This window comes from Papaver somniferum, unplaced genomic scaffold (assembly GCF_003573695.1).
Source record: "Papaver somniferum cultivar HN1 unplaced genomic scaffold, ASM357369v1 unplaced-scaffold_148, whole genome shotgun sequence".
Classification (NCBI taxonomy): Eukaryota; Viridiplantae; Streptophyta; class Magnoliopsida; order Ranunculales; family Papaveraceae; genus Papaver; species Papaver somniferum.
In genome coordinates, this window is record NW_020624154.1 from 2,145,960 (window position 1) to 2,161,196 (window position 15,237).

The following is a 15,237-nucleotide window of genomic DNA, read 5'->3' on the forward strand; positions in this document are numbered from 1 at the left end:
TCTACACTGAATCCCTTCACTGTCAAAGCTCATAAGACACGGTCAACCAAAAAGTCATAGCCACGACAAGGTCATCTACTCTTCAAAGGTGTAACGTAAGGATATCATCACCTTTCTGTCTGGAAGGCGCTTGCAACACTTTACGAGGCCGCGATGGATCCCAAGCCTACTCAGAGAAAAACAACTTCAGTAACTAAAGAGAAGTGCGACTGGGGGCTGCTCATCGCAGTCCATCCCCGACAACAATCAAAGATTCATGAGATAACTCCATAGACACGGCTGAAACATTTTTCTTGAAGAAATAGGGGGAGCCACGATTAACAACATAACTCTCTCACTTATACCTCTTTGTTATCCAGTATATTTCATCCATGTGATGTTCTAAGCATCCCAGCATCGCATCCAGGAGAGTACAATAAGCTTGTATCAAATCCCATAGGCGTGGATTCAAGGTGATACAACCAAAGTAGGCTACACCTGGGGACTGAAGCCTCCTTCAGGTTTAGAAGTTTAAACGCAGTCACCACCTTACCACCGAATGTAGTAGAAGCACATCTTCCACAAGAAAATGGCTCAGGATAATTACACATGGGGAATACCAGCATGGGATGCCTTCACTTCCCTCAACCAGGTTATTTCTGATGTCAAAATCGTCACTGTCGAAGTTTTATGAGCCACAGGAATTTCTCAGCATGAAGCTGTACACGTGCATCAAAGACTCCCAAAAGCACGCCGCAGAGATATTCACATATACAACCACGTCATCGGATCTATGACCAGACAGAAGTGTAACTGGGGACTGCTCATCGCATCCCATTCGATACAATAGTCCAATATGCAGAAGATGGTTCGAAGGATGTCGTTTAGAATGAATTTCTTGAAGACTTGATAGCAGCACGCCGGCAACGGAACGCCTCTCAGCTCATCTACTTCACCCAACGATTCTGGAAGATTTCGACCATACAAGTATCCACATCATATCATCATCACAATCATAAAGGAAAGAATAAGCCTTCCAGACACCAGCTCAGCAGTACAGACACCAAATAACTTAAAGTCAAGGACGGATCAATAACGCAGCTACACTCTCCAAGATTAGCCCTGATGTGATCACTGCCGACCATATATTTTATCCATCCATCCTAGGAGTGCAATGGAGTTTGGTAAATTTTGAAATCCACTGGAGAGGTTAGATGCTCATTCTTCTGGAGTCAGAACCTTAGTACACATTCTGGAGAAGATCGATGGTAATGTTGGGTGGCAACATGCGCAAAATAGAAAAGAGCACCTACCTTGAGTTCTCTTGGCTCGCCTTGCTGCTGATTATAACTATTGGAGATTGCTTTGTTGTCGTTGACGCCGCTAACAAAGAAAGTCATTCATACCGAGCTAAATGTCCAAGTTTGATCAACTACTCATGGATATTACACTCACAACTAAAATACGAAGACAAGATGAACTTACCTTGCCGCCGACGATTGACACGCCTATGATCGATCTCCTGCAAACAAACACAAGAAGCAGACGAGCGAATAATAAAGGGAGAGGAAGTTAGCACGCCCTTTCAAATGCACAACACTTTTGGAATTCGAGTAGAGGAGGTTTTTACTTTTGGACAATGCACGAAAGAAGGCAGCTGGGCCCGCGGCACCAACGCTCCATGGCACCAACCTCCATGAACGAACCAGCAACGCGCCAACACGAGGAACACCAGCCTCTCAACTTGCAACGCTCAGTAGCCAAACCAACCGCTCAACCTGCAACGCTCCGTGGCCAAGCTAGCAGCGCGCCAGTACAAAGATCACCAGCCGCTCGTACTTGCTGCCAAAGGTTGGTCGAACTTTTTCTGGTAACCTCTACATGTCTTGCTTTTTCGATTTTTAGCTTTGTCTGTCACCATCTAATGCTTACCCCGCAACAATGTCACAGTTACGTACTAAGCATGGGACTTAATATTGAAGGTGGTTTTTAGTTCAGAGCTAAAAATGTAAAACCCTATATTTAATGTGCCGTCTGCAAAAGGACTGAGCCATATTAAAGTAATGAGTGCCCGGGCCTCTCTGCTCTCACATGTACTGAGCAATTAAGTATATTTATTCAGAATGGTGCGTGTAGCAACAATCCCAAACATTCTGTAAACTCTCGTCTACATTATTCATTAGTGTATGGTTTATTAAGTATTTCCATATGCTATGTTCCCCAGCTGAACCCTTTATATTGGTATGACATGACAATTAGTGTTCACTTGCAGCTGAGTAGCACGAATTTACTGAAGTATCAAAATTAAGGTCTGCATGAAAATGCTCAATCAGAAGATGCGTTAACTGCTCTCTGAGAATAAAAGGATTTTGTGTCAACACACAAAATTTGTTAAATTTGTTCAATTTTGTGATAACTCACAAAATTCAAGTTTTGACCTAATTAATTTGCAAAAATTAGGCCTTTTTGCGCGTGCGCAAATATCTTGAACCCTATTGGTCGAGGCCAAACCTAGGAAAGCTAGGAAACTAATCCGCCATGGAGCTAGTTGGAGCAAAGTCCTACCGGAAAACAAGAAATAAAAGAGGAGCCGCAGAAAATAGGAGCAACAACAAAAGGAGGCATGGCCATGTCATATGGCCGGCCAGTTTAGGCGCCACCTGCAGACGGCCACGCCCCATGCTGCTTGACCGGCCCCCGTCTTTCATATCGACCAATCCGGTCGCTCTAAAGCTGCCACGCGCACTAGAGATGTGGCCACGCCCCCATGCTGCTTGCCGGCCCTCCTCTTTCCCATCGACCAATCAGGTCGCTCTAAATCCGCCACATGCACATGAAGTGTGGCCGGGCCCATACTTGCCGACCCTCTTTCCTATCGGCCAATCAGGTCGCTTTAAATGTGCTACGCGCACTAGAGATGTGGCCACGCCCTATGTTTGGCCGACCCCTTTTCTATTGACCAATCAGGTCGCTCTAAACCCGCCACACGCATTAAAGGGCCAAACTATGCCAAACGACTACCATGCTAATTGACATGCCAAACGTGCCATGCCGCGCCAACATGCTAATCGACATGCCAAACATGCTAGGCTGCGCCAACGTGCTAATAGGCATGCCAACATCCCACTCCGCCGCAGTAACATGCTGACGTGCCACAAACAGCGCAGCTACATGCTAACCCACTTTTGTTCGTGGCCAACGCCATAACAGACTCCAACCAGGGTATTCTCACCAGAAAACACGTTTTTGCTTTAGTGGCATTGGTCGAAACCCTAATTCTTGGTCGTAGCCCAAATTACGCCACTTTGGACCCACAACATGCCACGAGCCATGCGGGGCCCATAAAAGCCTAAAAAAGGCGCCATGTTATGGCCACCTATGGCTATCCTTGCGCCTGTGGCCGTTCCCACATTATGGCCCTGCCATAATTCCTTTGACGCGGCCATGGAACCATCTGCACAAAAAACGTCACCGTGCCGCGGCCATATGCCACACGCGCTAATTAGGGATGCAGCATGCCAAACCCTAATTTAGGCAGGGCCGCTACTCCACATGCCACACGCGCTAATTAGGGTTGCGGCAGGCCAAACCCTAATTTAGGCAGGGCCGCTATGACACATGGCACACACCCTAATTAGGGTTGCGGCATGCCAAACCTTATTTAGGCAGGCACCACTGCACCACTATGCCACTGAAAGGTGCCATTACGCCATTACGCCACTACTGGCGCCAACAAGATGTGGTCATAATCAACGACCACCTTCTCTCATAAATTGCAATCTCAGCTGTCCAACTTTGCCACAGAGTTAACCGACCTATAACAAGTCTCAGGTGACCAACCAAGACTAACCTAATAGCGTCACACACCATTTTCCTACGACAAGTCTTATGACTTAACTTTCCACACATGATTATCTGCCATTTAGCTGGCATATGTTTAATCAGAATAGCCAGGTCTTGCACACAAGACCCACTCAGTAATCTGCTACACATTTTCCACGAAAATACTCGAGACATCAAACATGTCACAAACTGGGGGATGCTCATCAGGGTATTGGTCTGGCGGTTTACAGCGTGCGGCGTGCAACACGCCCATTATAAGAAAGTGTCAGGAAAGCGGGTAGTTAGTGGCGGAAAGAAGTAGTGGGTGTAAACTAACCCGTTTCATTCATAGTGGGGACTTGGTTTCTAGCATTTACACATTACCCCACTTCTCCATCATTCCCACTTCTTACGAGATCAGGGTGCGTTCAATTATGACTTGTATAAATAGGTTTCTACCTATTTCGACCAGGAGGACAACAGTTTTTGGTTAACAACAACACAGTATCCAGTAATACACAAAAGAACTGATACCAGTTCCATATTCTGATACAAGTCATAAAATAGCCACACCTTCAGAGTTAACCATTATGATCTCAACACCTTCTTCGCTTCCCTCCCTAAGATAAGCCCTTCTCCTTCACTTTGTGACCGAAGCAAGACTGGAACGACCATTTCTTGGTTTAGGACAGGATTGTACAGATTGATCTCTCGAATCGAAAGTATTCCCGTGCAGTGCATTTGTTTAGGTATAAATTCGTTTCTCATCAACACACCCAAATTTACCAAAACCAGCAGAAACAGTTTTTACCCCAAAACACCAATAAAGTCCTTTTCCTGGTCAGATTAATCTATCCAACGACTACCGAAGTAGTAGAGTTTAGATTTTCAATCAATCTGTTAGAGCATGGCTTGGTTGAACCCACCAAGCGTTGGTATGTCAAGTTTGGTTGTCATATTTTAGTGAATCAAAACTCATGTTAAGAGTCTCTTGATTATGTACTAGAGTCAACTTCGTATAGGTTAGCTTGAAAGTATTAGGATATGAGACATTACAAGTATTGCGAAGTCTTGAAGATGTGAAGAAGCAAGGAGCTACAACGTCAACAATCTGAAAAAGAAGGGTCTAACAACACCACCCAATATTTCGCTTAGCAATCTGTATGGACAAACTCGAATATACTTTTAAGAGAATCAACAAGACTCAATCAATTAAAAGTATATAACCAAGTTTATATCTGTCTCTTGATTTGATTTCCTCAAACAGAAACTGCGAGTACTAATCAAATACAAGGAATAACTTGGATGGTAGCAAAGACCAATATCCAAGTGTCAGTCGATATCAATCAACAACCGTTAGGTCGGATTTCCAATTGATTAATTCAAACGGAAAACCTGTATTATTTCAATTATATAAACAAATATAATGCGGAAATAAAAATAACACAAACACCAGAAATTTTGTTAACGAGGAAATCGCAAATGCATAAAAACCCCGTGACCTAGTCCAGATTGAACACACACTGTATTAAGCCGCTACAGACACTAGCCTACTCCAAGCTAACTTCGGACTGGACTGTAGTTGAACCCCAATCAGTCTCTCACTGATCCAAGGTACAGTTGTACTCCCTACGCCTCTGATCCCAGCAGGATACTGCGCACTTGATTCCCTTAGCTAATCTCACCCATAACTAAGAGTTGCTACGACCCAAAATCGCAGGCTTTGACAATAAACAAATCTGTCTCACACAGACAAGTCTATGAAAGGATCAATCTGTCTCCCACAGAAAAACCCTAAAGTTTTTGTTCCGTCTTTTGATAATAATCAAGGTGAACAGGAACCAATTGATAATCCGGTCTTATATTCCCGAAGAACATCCTAAATTAATCAATCACCTCACAACAATCTTAATCGTATGGTAGCGAAACAAGATGTTGTGGAATCACAAACAATGAGACGAAGATGTTTGTGATTACTTTTTATATCTTGCCTATCGGAGATATCAAATCTCAAGCCAATCAATATGATTGTACTCGTACGATAGAAGATGCAAGATCAGATCACACAACTACGATAAAAGTAGTATCGGTCTGGCTTCACAATCCCAATGAAGTCTTTAAGTCGTTAACCTGGTTTTAGAAGAAGAAACCAAAGGTTAAAGGAGAACCGACTCTAGTAAGCAAACTAGTATCACACGTAAGGTGTGGGGATTAGTTTTGCACAATACTAGATGTCTCATTTATATAGTCTTTCAAATCAGGGTTTTGCCTTGGTAACAAAGCAATCAATATTCACCGTTAGATGAATACCTGATTTAGATTCAAGCTAATATTTCTCAACCGTTAGATCGAAAAATTAGCTTTTTATACACAAATGAACTGCACGCTTCTAGGTTTGTTAACCATACCCAAACGTGTACATTGTTGGTTAACAATAGTTAACCAAAAGGTTAGCCATATGAGCATTCCATATCAACCATGTTCTTCTTCACCATAACTAGTTCAAATGACTCAAATGAACTAGTTAGAGAGTTGTTCAATTGCAAGGAAATCTTATGTAACTACACAAGACACAATTGAAGCAAAGATGATTTGATTCACTTGAGTCGGTTCATGAACTTTAATAGCCACGGTTTGCAAACTGCATTCCTTAGTCTTTTTAAAGTTTAAGTTCAGAAATCATCTTCAGATATATAACCTTCTTAAGTTCGCACACTAGGTTCGCGGACTTAAGCAACCGACAGAGTTTACAAACTCCAGCAGAAAATCTCGGCAAGACACCTTCCACCGGTTCACATACTGGGTTCGCGGACTGGTACTCACGCAACTAGTTTGTCAACTCCAGCAGAATTTCTCGGGATGATAAGTTCGGCAGTTCACGGACTGATTTCGCGGACTTGGCAACAAGCCATTCTTCCGGTTTCTCTTGATCAACAAAGTTCGCAAACTTTGTTTCAAGGAATGGGACTTATACATAAATGTGTTTCCACAACAATGATTATGTCCATCATTGGTTATGTAATCTAAACTCTCATTCCAATCATTGAAACATTCTTAGAGGACGTTATACAGTTGTTACACCATTTCTCGTCAAAGCAATTTTCAAAGTGATTGAAACATATCATGACTTTCGTCACTAGGTAAAGATAAACTTGGTCGAAGCGAAAATCTTACCAACACATATTTAGAGATATAGATAGGCGAGGTATACTCGGCTCGAAATACCAAATGTGTATAATCTAAGTCTATATATATATAATACGACTTTTTGTCTCAAGAATTAGGAGATAGAGTAAATAGACTTTTGAGTGACAGATAAGTTCAAGTCTTCACATACCTTTTTGTCGAGAAGTTCCTCCGGTTCCTTGAGTAGTTCTTCTACTTGTATGATGAATCGCCATGAAGTCCTTGAGCTCAACTACACTTTCTGTCCTAGTCTGAGACTTAGCTATAATAGACTAGAAATAAAGACTTATAGTTTGGATCACTAACATTGACAAACATGCTTGAGATAGCAACGCATGCGAGTTCGACCGAGCAATGATCTAACACAATCATCCTTCCACTTGAGGTTAGTGATATTTGACTTGAACTGTTTCATTCCTTAACGTATCTTTCAAGTCGTGCATATTGAAAACAAAACTTCGAAGCATATTTGAACTCTAGATAGACATAGTATTAAGGAATACAATACGAGGTTTATTGCTTAACCATTGAACTTTGTAGATAAGACATAGCCATAATCATTTGAATGCTATTGTGATTATATATGGGTTTGAGGTGAGGATTTCATTCTAGGGAACAATATTTTACATGTGTTCTAAGGAACTAAGTTCATAAAATTGTTTGTGAACCGAAAAGGAAATTGCCAGGTGTTATTGGTTTTGTTATTCATTGCATATCTTATGAACAACCAATATGTGTGATTGAGTATAACCGCTCATAACTTGTTTTTGTTCTTGGTAGAACTATTCACAAAGGCCTGACTTATGTATTGGTATGACTTTTATTTGTGAAACCGATCTTAAGTAATCACCTGAGATGGTATGATCGGGTTTGTGATTTTATGTCTGACCAAATATGGGAAAGGGGAACCGATACTAGTAAGACGTGAAGTACATCAAAAAGGGGAACCGATCCTTGTATGGGGTGCAATAAGGTTTATGGCAGAAAGGGGAACCGATCCTATGGACATGTGCAACACATATAAGTTAGATACCATATATATGTGGGGAACCGATCCTAGTACCTAGTCAACAGAATTTTGGAAAGCTAGTGTGACTATGCACAATACTCACATGGAAGGTAGAACCGAAACATGTTTTGGTAGAACCGTTAAACCCATGATTGTGATTGAATGTTTGTTTGATCAATCCCATAGTTCTTGAAAGTCAGATGAACCAATTCTAAACTTGTTTGGGAGTGTGGAAAATCGGTTTCAAGGTTGTAAGTGTGAAAGAGAACTTACAAAGTAAGGATGTCGACATACTTTGAACACGTGAATGTTTATTTCTTTAATTGTTCAAAGTTATTCCTTAATAGCTAAGGGAAGAGAATCCCAGCATGGAAACATAAGTAAGTTAAGAATCTTTTAACTAAGGTTATTAATTTCATTTTGTAGGGAAATATAAGAATTAGTAATGTTCATTTACTAATTAGATTTTTCGAGAGATTTCGATCATTATTTTTGGACAGAACATTTACAGGAATTATGGAAACCGAATTTGTGCTTTAATGAATATCTTGAGAATATTTTCGGTTTTGGAAATTCCTTGGTATCCAAACTTCCTTGTCTATAAATACTTGAAGTTTGCCTTTCTAGCAAACTAATCCTCCGTAACAACAAACTTCCTCTTTTGTTGTTGTTACTGGTGTAGCCGCCTATTCGGAGAGGAGAGTAACTTAATTAGGCGAAATCTCTTACGGCCGCTCAGTTTAAAGTCTTCTTTGGGATTGAGAAGCTCTAGCGTGTACCGTCGGTGGGAAACTAGATAATTGATGTTTATCTTTTGTTTTCGATTGATTTGAGTGACTAACGGTGGTTGAAATCTGATTGCACCTAGTTTGTTTATGCTTGAAAATCTTCTTATATCAAACTAGTTCAGAGTTTCGACAGGGATCCTTAGACTGTTGTTAGTTCTAAAGAAGATCTTGTGATAATCTATTGTTCACAGACTCCGTTCTGTGCGTGATTGATCACAAGAGATTCAAGTGATTGTGTGCAGGTTTTTATTGAAGATTTAAGAAGATTTGAAAACAAAGAAGATATTGAAGACTGACTTGGGTTTATAATCTTTGGTGTGCACAATACTTGTTTCGGTGAAAAAGGATCCAATTAATAATCGGTTTATCCTTGTGGTAGATTGTATTGATTAATTGAGTAGATCGGCATCAACAAAATTCTTTGGATTAAGAGTGTTGTTGGCTTAATCTTAAACGATTACTTCGGTAATTGAACATAAGATAGATCTAAGGACCTGACGAATGAGTTTATGTTAAGATAAACGGAAGTGCCTTTGTCCGACTCATATCACTTGGTTGAAGAGAGTTGATACCAAACGGAATTGTTGTTCCTTTACTGTTTGGAATACGAACCAAAGGAATTGTTCCAAGTACGTGACTTATTTATAAGTTGGAGGCGTGGGAATACATACGGAACTAGATGAACTATAGGTTTAGTTGCTTGGTCTCAACTATACGAAGTTAGGTGTAATTTTGTGTAGCGGCTTAATCCTGAGAGTATTCAATTCTGGACAAGGTCCCGGGGTTTTTCTGCATTTGCGGTTTCCTCGTTAACAAAATCTTGCTGTGTCATTTACTTTATATTTCCGCATTATAATTGTTTTATTATAATTAAAGTAAATTACACAAACATTAATTCCTATTTACTTGATAAGTGAATCCTATTGTGTTTGGTTAAGTCCGAACCTTTTTATCAAGTAACATACTTCGTTGTTGTATTGTCTCGATCTCGTATCCATAGATGATCACACGAAGTGTGAACCTATTAGTTGTATTGTCTCGACTCTGTCCATAGACAATCACTTTAGGAGAAAGGACTTGTAGGTAAGAAAAGTTTTATCTTGAGGTATGTTTGGGTACCCTCGTCTTTTAAATTGGTATCAGAGCAGGCAAACATGAAAAGATATAACAATCTGTGTTTGGTGCAATCCAACCTATAAGAATGAATCTAATGAGTGATTCAGTTAACGTACCACCAAGATTTAATGGGACTAATTATTCATTATGGAAATCGGCTATGAAGGCCTTTCTTCAATGTCGAGATTTTAATACATGGTTATTAATTGAAGACGAATACCAACGTCTGATAGACTATTCAGAGTCGGAGTTTAAACGCATAGCGTCCTATACTCTTGAAGAAAGGATTCTTGCAAAACAGAATTCTGATGGTTTGAATTCCATCATTCATGCAGTTAGTCATGATCTTCTACATCATGTACTGGCTTGTAGAACTTCTAAAGAAGCATGGGATATTCTTGAGACTGTATTCGAGGGAGATGAATATGAAAAGGAAGCTAGACTTCTTTCCCTTTCATCTGAATGGGAACATCTCAATATGGATGATAACGACACTTTCGAGGAGTTTAACTCTAAACTTTCTGAGATTGTTAACGCATCTTTTTTCCTTGGAAAAGCAATACCTGAAAAAAAAATAGTATGCAAAATTTTCAGATCGTTACCATCCAGATACGAGTCTAAGAAACATGCTATAATAGAAGGAAATGATATTTCTACACTTTCTCGAAGCTCTCTTGTAGGAAATTTAAAGATCTTTGATAGAGAAATTTTGCTGAAGAATCAAACTGAGAAATATTGCCAAGAAATAAAGGCACCTGTTGAAAAGTAGCTTGACTCGACTATTGTGCTCCTAGCATAACGGATTAAGAACATATTATCTATTGATAAACATGTTCCTGATATATTATCAGTTTTCCATAAAAAGGGTAATGATGAAGTTCAATGCTTCAAGTGCCGAAGATTCGGACATATGGCAAAACACTGTTCCAGCAGAAGAACTAGAAAGTGCAATAGGCCGTATGTCTCCACCCTTGATGATATTCCGGAGGAAGAATCCAATGAAGAAATATCCAATTGCAATGCACTTCTTGCCAACTATAACTGTGATGATTCCAAGTAGTCTAATCAACTCCTAGAAAAATGTGAGTTGGGGATTAAGGAAAATAAAAGGTTAAGCCTGGAACTTGAAAACTTTTTGAAGTTTCCTTCAGATAAAACCTGTATGATAAAATCTGAAAAAGAAAAATTTGGTGAAATACCAAAAGTATCAGAAACAAGTATTTCTGATAATAGGACATCACGTTCTTTAAATGGAGGAAATAACCACACCACAATCTCTCGTGGAAACCTCCATCAAAATAGATTTATCAAGACTCTTTTTAAGGGGTGTTTATGGGTAAAAACTGTTTCTGCTGGTTTTGGTAAATTTGGGTGTGTAGATGAGAAACAAATCTAAACCTAAAACAAATGCACTGCACGGGAGTACTTTAGATTCGAGAGATCAATCTGTAAAATCCTGGCCTAAACCAAGAAATGTATGTTCCAGTCTTGCTTCGGTCACAAAGTGAAGGAGAAGGGTTGGTCTTAGGGAGGTAAGCGAAGAAGGTGTTGAGACTAGAATGGTTAATTCTGAAGGTGTGGCTATTTTATGACTTGTATCATAATTTGGAACTGGATTGCGGAATGAAAGCTATCAGTTCTTTGGTATTTTTCTTGATACTGTGTTGTTGTTCTCACCACAACTTGTTTTTTGATGGAAAATAGGAAGTGGGAGTGATTGAGTGATTGAGTGATGGAAGAGTGGAGTAATGTGTAACTGCCAAAAACCACGCCTCCACTACGAAGGAAGCGGGTTTGTTTACACCCACTACTTCTTTCCTCCACTAACTTCCCTGTTTTCCTGACACTTTCTTATGATGGACGTGTTGCACGCCGCACACTGTAAACCGCCAGACCAATACCCTGATGAGCATCCCCCAGTTTGTGACATGTTTGATGTCTCGAGTGTTTTTGTGAAAAACGTGTAGCAGATTGATACATGTGGCAAGTCAAAGTCAAGACACTTTCCATAGGAAAATAGCATGTGATGTTATTAGGCTTGCCTTGGCTGGCCGCCTAAAACTTGCCACAGGCCTGTCAATTCCATGACGAATTTGGACGGCTGAGATTGTAGCTTATGAGAAATAATTGCCATTGATTATGGCCACATCCTTTTGTATAACAAAGTGGCGCCATTGGCATAGTGGTGCCCGGCGTAGCCATGACATAGCGGCATGCCAGTGGCGTAGCCGTGGCAGGTGTTTTGGCATATTGGTGTTAGACCCAAATATGGCTCCTGTTTTGGCATATTGGTGTTAGACCCAAATATGGCTCCGGCAACATTGGCCATGTTTCCAAATCAATCCCAATGCTCTGGGAAACATTACTTAGTTTGGTCGGCGTAGCAACTTTGCCTAAATTAGGGTTTGGTGTGCCAAAGCCCTAATTAGTGCATGCGGCATGTGGCATGTAGCCGTGGCGTATCGGCGTTTTGTGCAAATGGTGCCATAGCCGCGCTAAAGAAACCATATCCAGGCCATCATGTGGAAACAACCACAGGATTAAGGATTGCCACATGTGGCTATGATACGACGTCTTTTTTAGGGTTTCCCGGGTCCCGCACGGCTCATGGCATGTTGTGGGGCCCGAAGTGGCATAATTTGTTCCACGACTTGAAATTAGGGTTTCGACCATGCAAGGTCGTGTTTCTGGTTAGGATAACCACATTAAAGTCTGTTATGGCATTGGCCACGGACAGAAGATGGGTTGGCACATAAGTGCACTATTTATGGTATGTTGCCACGCTCGGCATGCTTTTGTGGCAAAGTGGCACATTCGGCATGTTTGGCATGTCAGTTAGCGCATTGGCGCAACTTTTGGGAAGCCAATTTTTACATCTCTTTTTTAATACTGTGGCAGGTTTTGAGCAACCTGATCGGTCGAAAGAGAGGGCCGTCCCAAACATGGGCGTGGAACACTTCTGGTGTAGGTGTGGCAAGTTTAAAGCGACCTGATTGGTCGATGGGAAATAGGGCCGGCAAGTATGGGCCCAATCACAACTTATGTGTTTGTGTGGCGGATTTAAGGCGACCTGATTGGTCGAGGGAAATAGGGACGGTTAGGTAGCATGGGGAGTGGCCAATGGCAATTGGCGCCGGCTGGCCTAAAGCATGACCACGCCTCCCTTTGTTGTTGTTCCTATTCTGCGGCTCCTCTACTTCTTGTTTTCTGTTTTTGGGTAGGATTTTGTACCTACTAATCTATGGAGGATTAATTACCTAGTTTGTCTAGGCTTAATTTTGACAGGCAAGGTCTAATATGCTGCGCAGGGCGCAAAACCCTAATTTTGCAAATCAGGTTAATATTCGAATCTTTGTGAATTATCACAAAATTGATTGAATTTTGTGTGTTGACACAGAGTTCTTTAAGTTTATTTCCATAGAGCAGCATGCTTTCCGATTGAGTACTTTTATGCAAGGACCTTAACCTTGATACTTGGAAATTCGTGCTACTCTGCTGCGAGTGAACACAAATTATCATGCCATATCAATATTAAGGGTTCTGCCGGGGAACATAGCATAGGAAAAATACTCGGCAGGCTCCGGCATTAGTGAGTAATGTAGCTAGGATCTTATATACTCATTAGGCCCTATACTAGTGAACAATTCATCTAAGAGCTAGAGTTTCAACATAATATGAAGAGAGACATAGGCACTCATCAGATTTTGATATATTCTCCAAATTCCCTACGGAATATAAACATATCAATATCTACTACATCTGATGCCGGGTCAGGTAGATAGACTTTTACAGTTTTCGCCCTATACTAAAAACCACCATCAACAAGGGGATAAACTTTTTGAAAGCTGATAAGTTTATTAGGTCTCAAAGAGAAATTGCAAAACAATGCAATCACAAGAGGAAGAAAGAACGCGAGGAAGCACAGTCTATTGTGCTTATAAGTCATCCAAAGGATGTCTTTGTTACCTATGGTGAGAGTAATTCTCTGTAGTTGCAGGAAATCCTACAACACACCCCTTGTAATAATTTGTAGATCTAAACATAAAAATGATGATAAGAATGCTAAAATTGTAAAGAGACACAAGGTTTACGTGGTTCGATCAATTTTATCTACATCCACGGGGTTAGGTTTTACTATGATTATTTGTAATTACATCTTGATGACATGGTGACTCCATTAATGAGTATTTGGAGATCTAGGTTCTTGAAGGAGGAAGAAGAAGGAGATAATAATAATACAACCAATTCTACTTTCTCTCTCTACAGAATGTATCCTCTCCTAAAGTGTGTATCTCTTTCTGATTATCTATCCCCTTTCTCTCTCTTGCCTTTCTCTTTATATAGGTGTTTACATAGTGGATGACAACTAATGTACAACTAACATTTCCCCTAATTTCGGATCTAGCTTGCGGTATTTTCGCAATCTTACAAATGTAACATTCGCAACATTCCTAATTTTCGCAAGATCATCAAACTTTTCTCATGTTTAAGTTGATGTCATATGTTATGTCGTTTCTGAAATCATCCTGCGATGTCTTCGCGATGTGTTGTTAATAATTTCGCAAGCATATTCTTCTGTACGAGATTCTGATCCTACATCTTGCCTCTTTTTTCTTGAATATTGCTTGAAAAGCGATCTTTAAGAAAAAATCCACCTTGTTGTAGTTGTTGGAGGAACGAGCGAAAGAATATCGGACTTGAAAAGTACGTACTTGCCTCTATTCTTTTGTGAAGTTCTGGAACGTTGCGAAGTAAATAAGAAGTATCAACCCTTGAAGTATGCGGAGTATAGAGTATCCTTGATGAAGTATAAAAAGTACTTAATCCTCGAAATATAAGAAGAACTTTGCGAAGTAAAAAAGAAGTATTTGTCCTTGAATAATAAGTATTGCCTCTATTCGTGCGAAATTATTACTCCATTTTTGGTGAGGATTCTTATTGTTCATTAGCGAACGTCCACTTTGGGAATGATTCTTGCCGAGGAGATAAAGAACATAAAATATTTTCTTGGTAATCCATAGTTGCCTCTGTTCTTTATCTATGAGGGTAGAATCCTTGAGAAAATGTTGAATGTGCGAATTGTTTCCTTATTCTTATCTTTGCCTCTGTCTCATGTTTTGTGCTCATGCAATAGTATAATCTCTTCAAGTTGCTTATAATTGTGCGAAATAATTGAGCGAGATAATCACATCATTCGAAAGAATCATATTCTGCGAAATTCTGACACATTCTACGAAATTTTGAATCATTCTGCGAAATTATGAATCATTCTGTGAAGTTCTGAATAATCTTGCGAAATTCTTGAATAATCCTGTGAAATTCTGAATAATCCTGAAT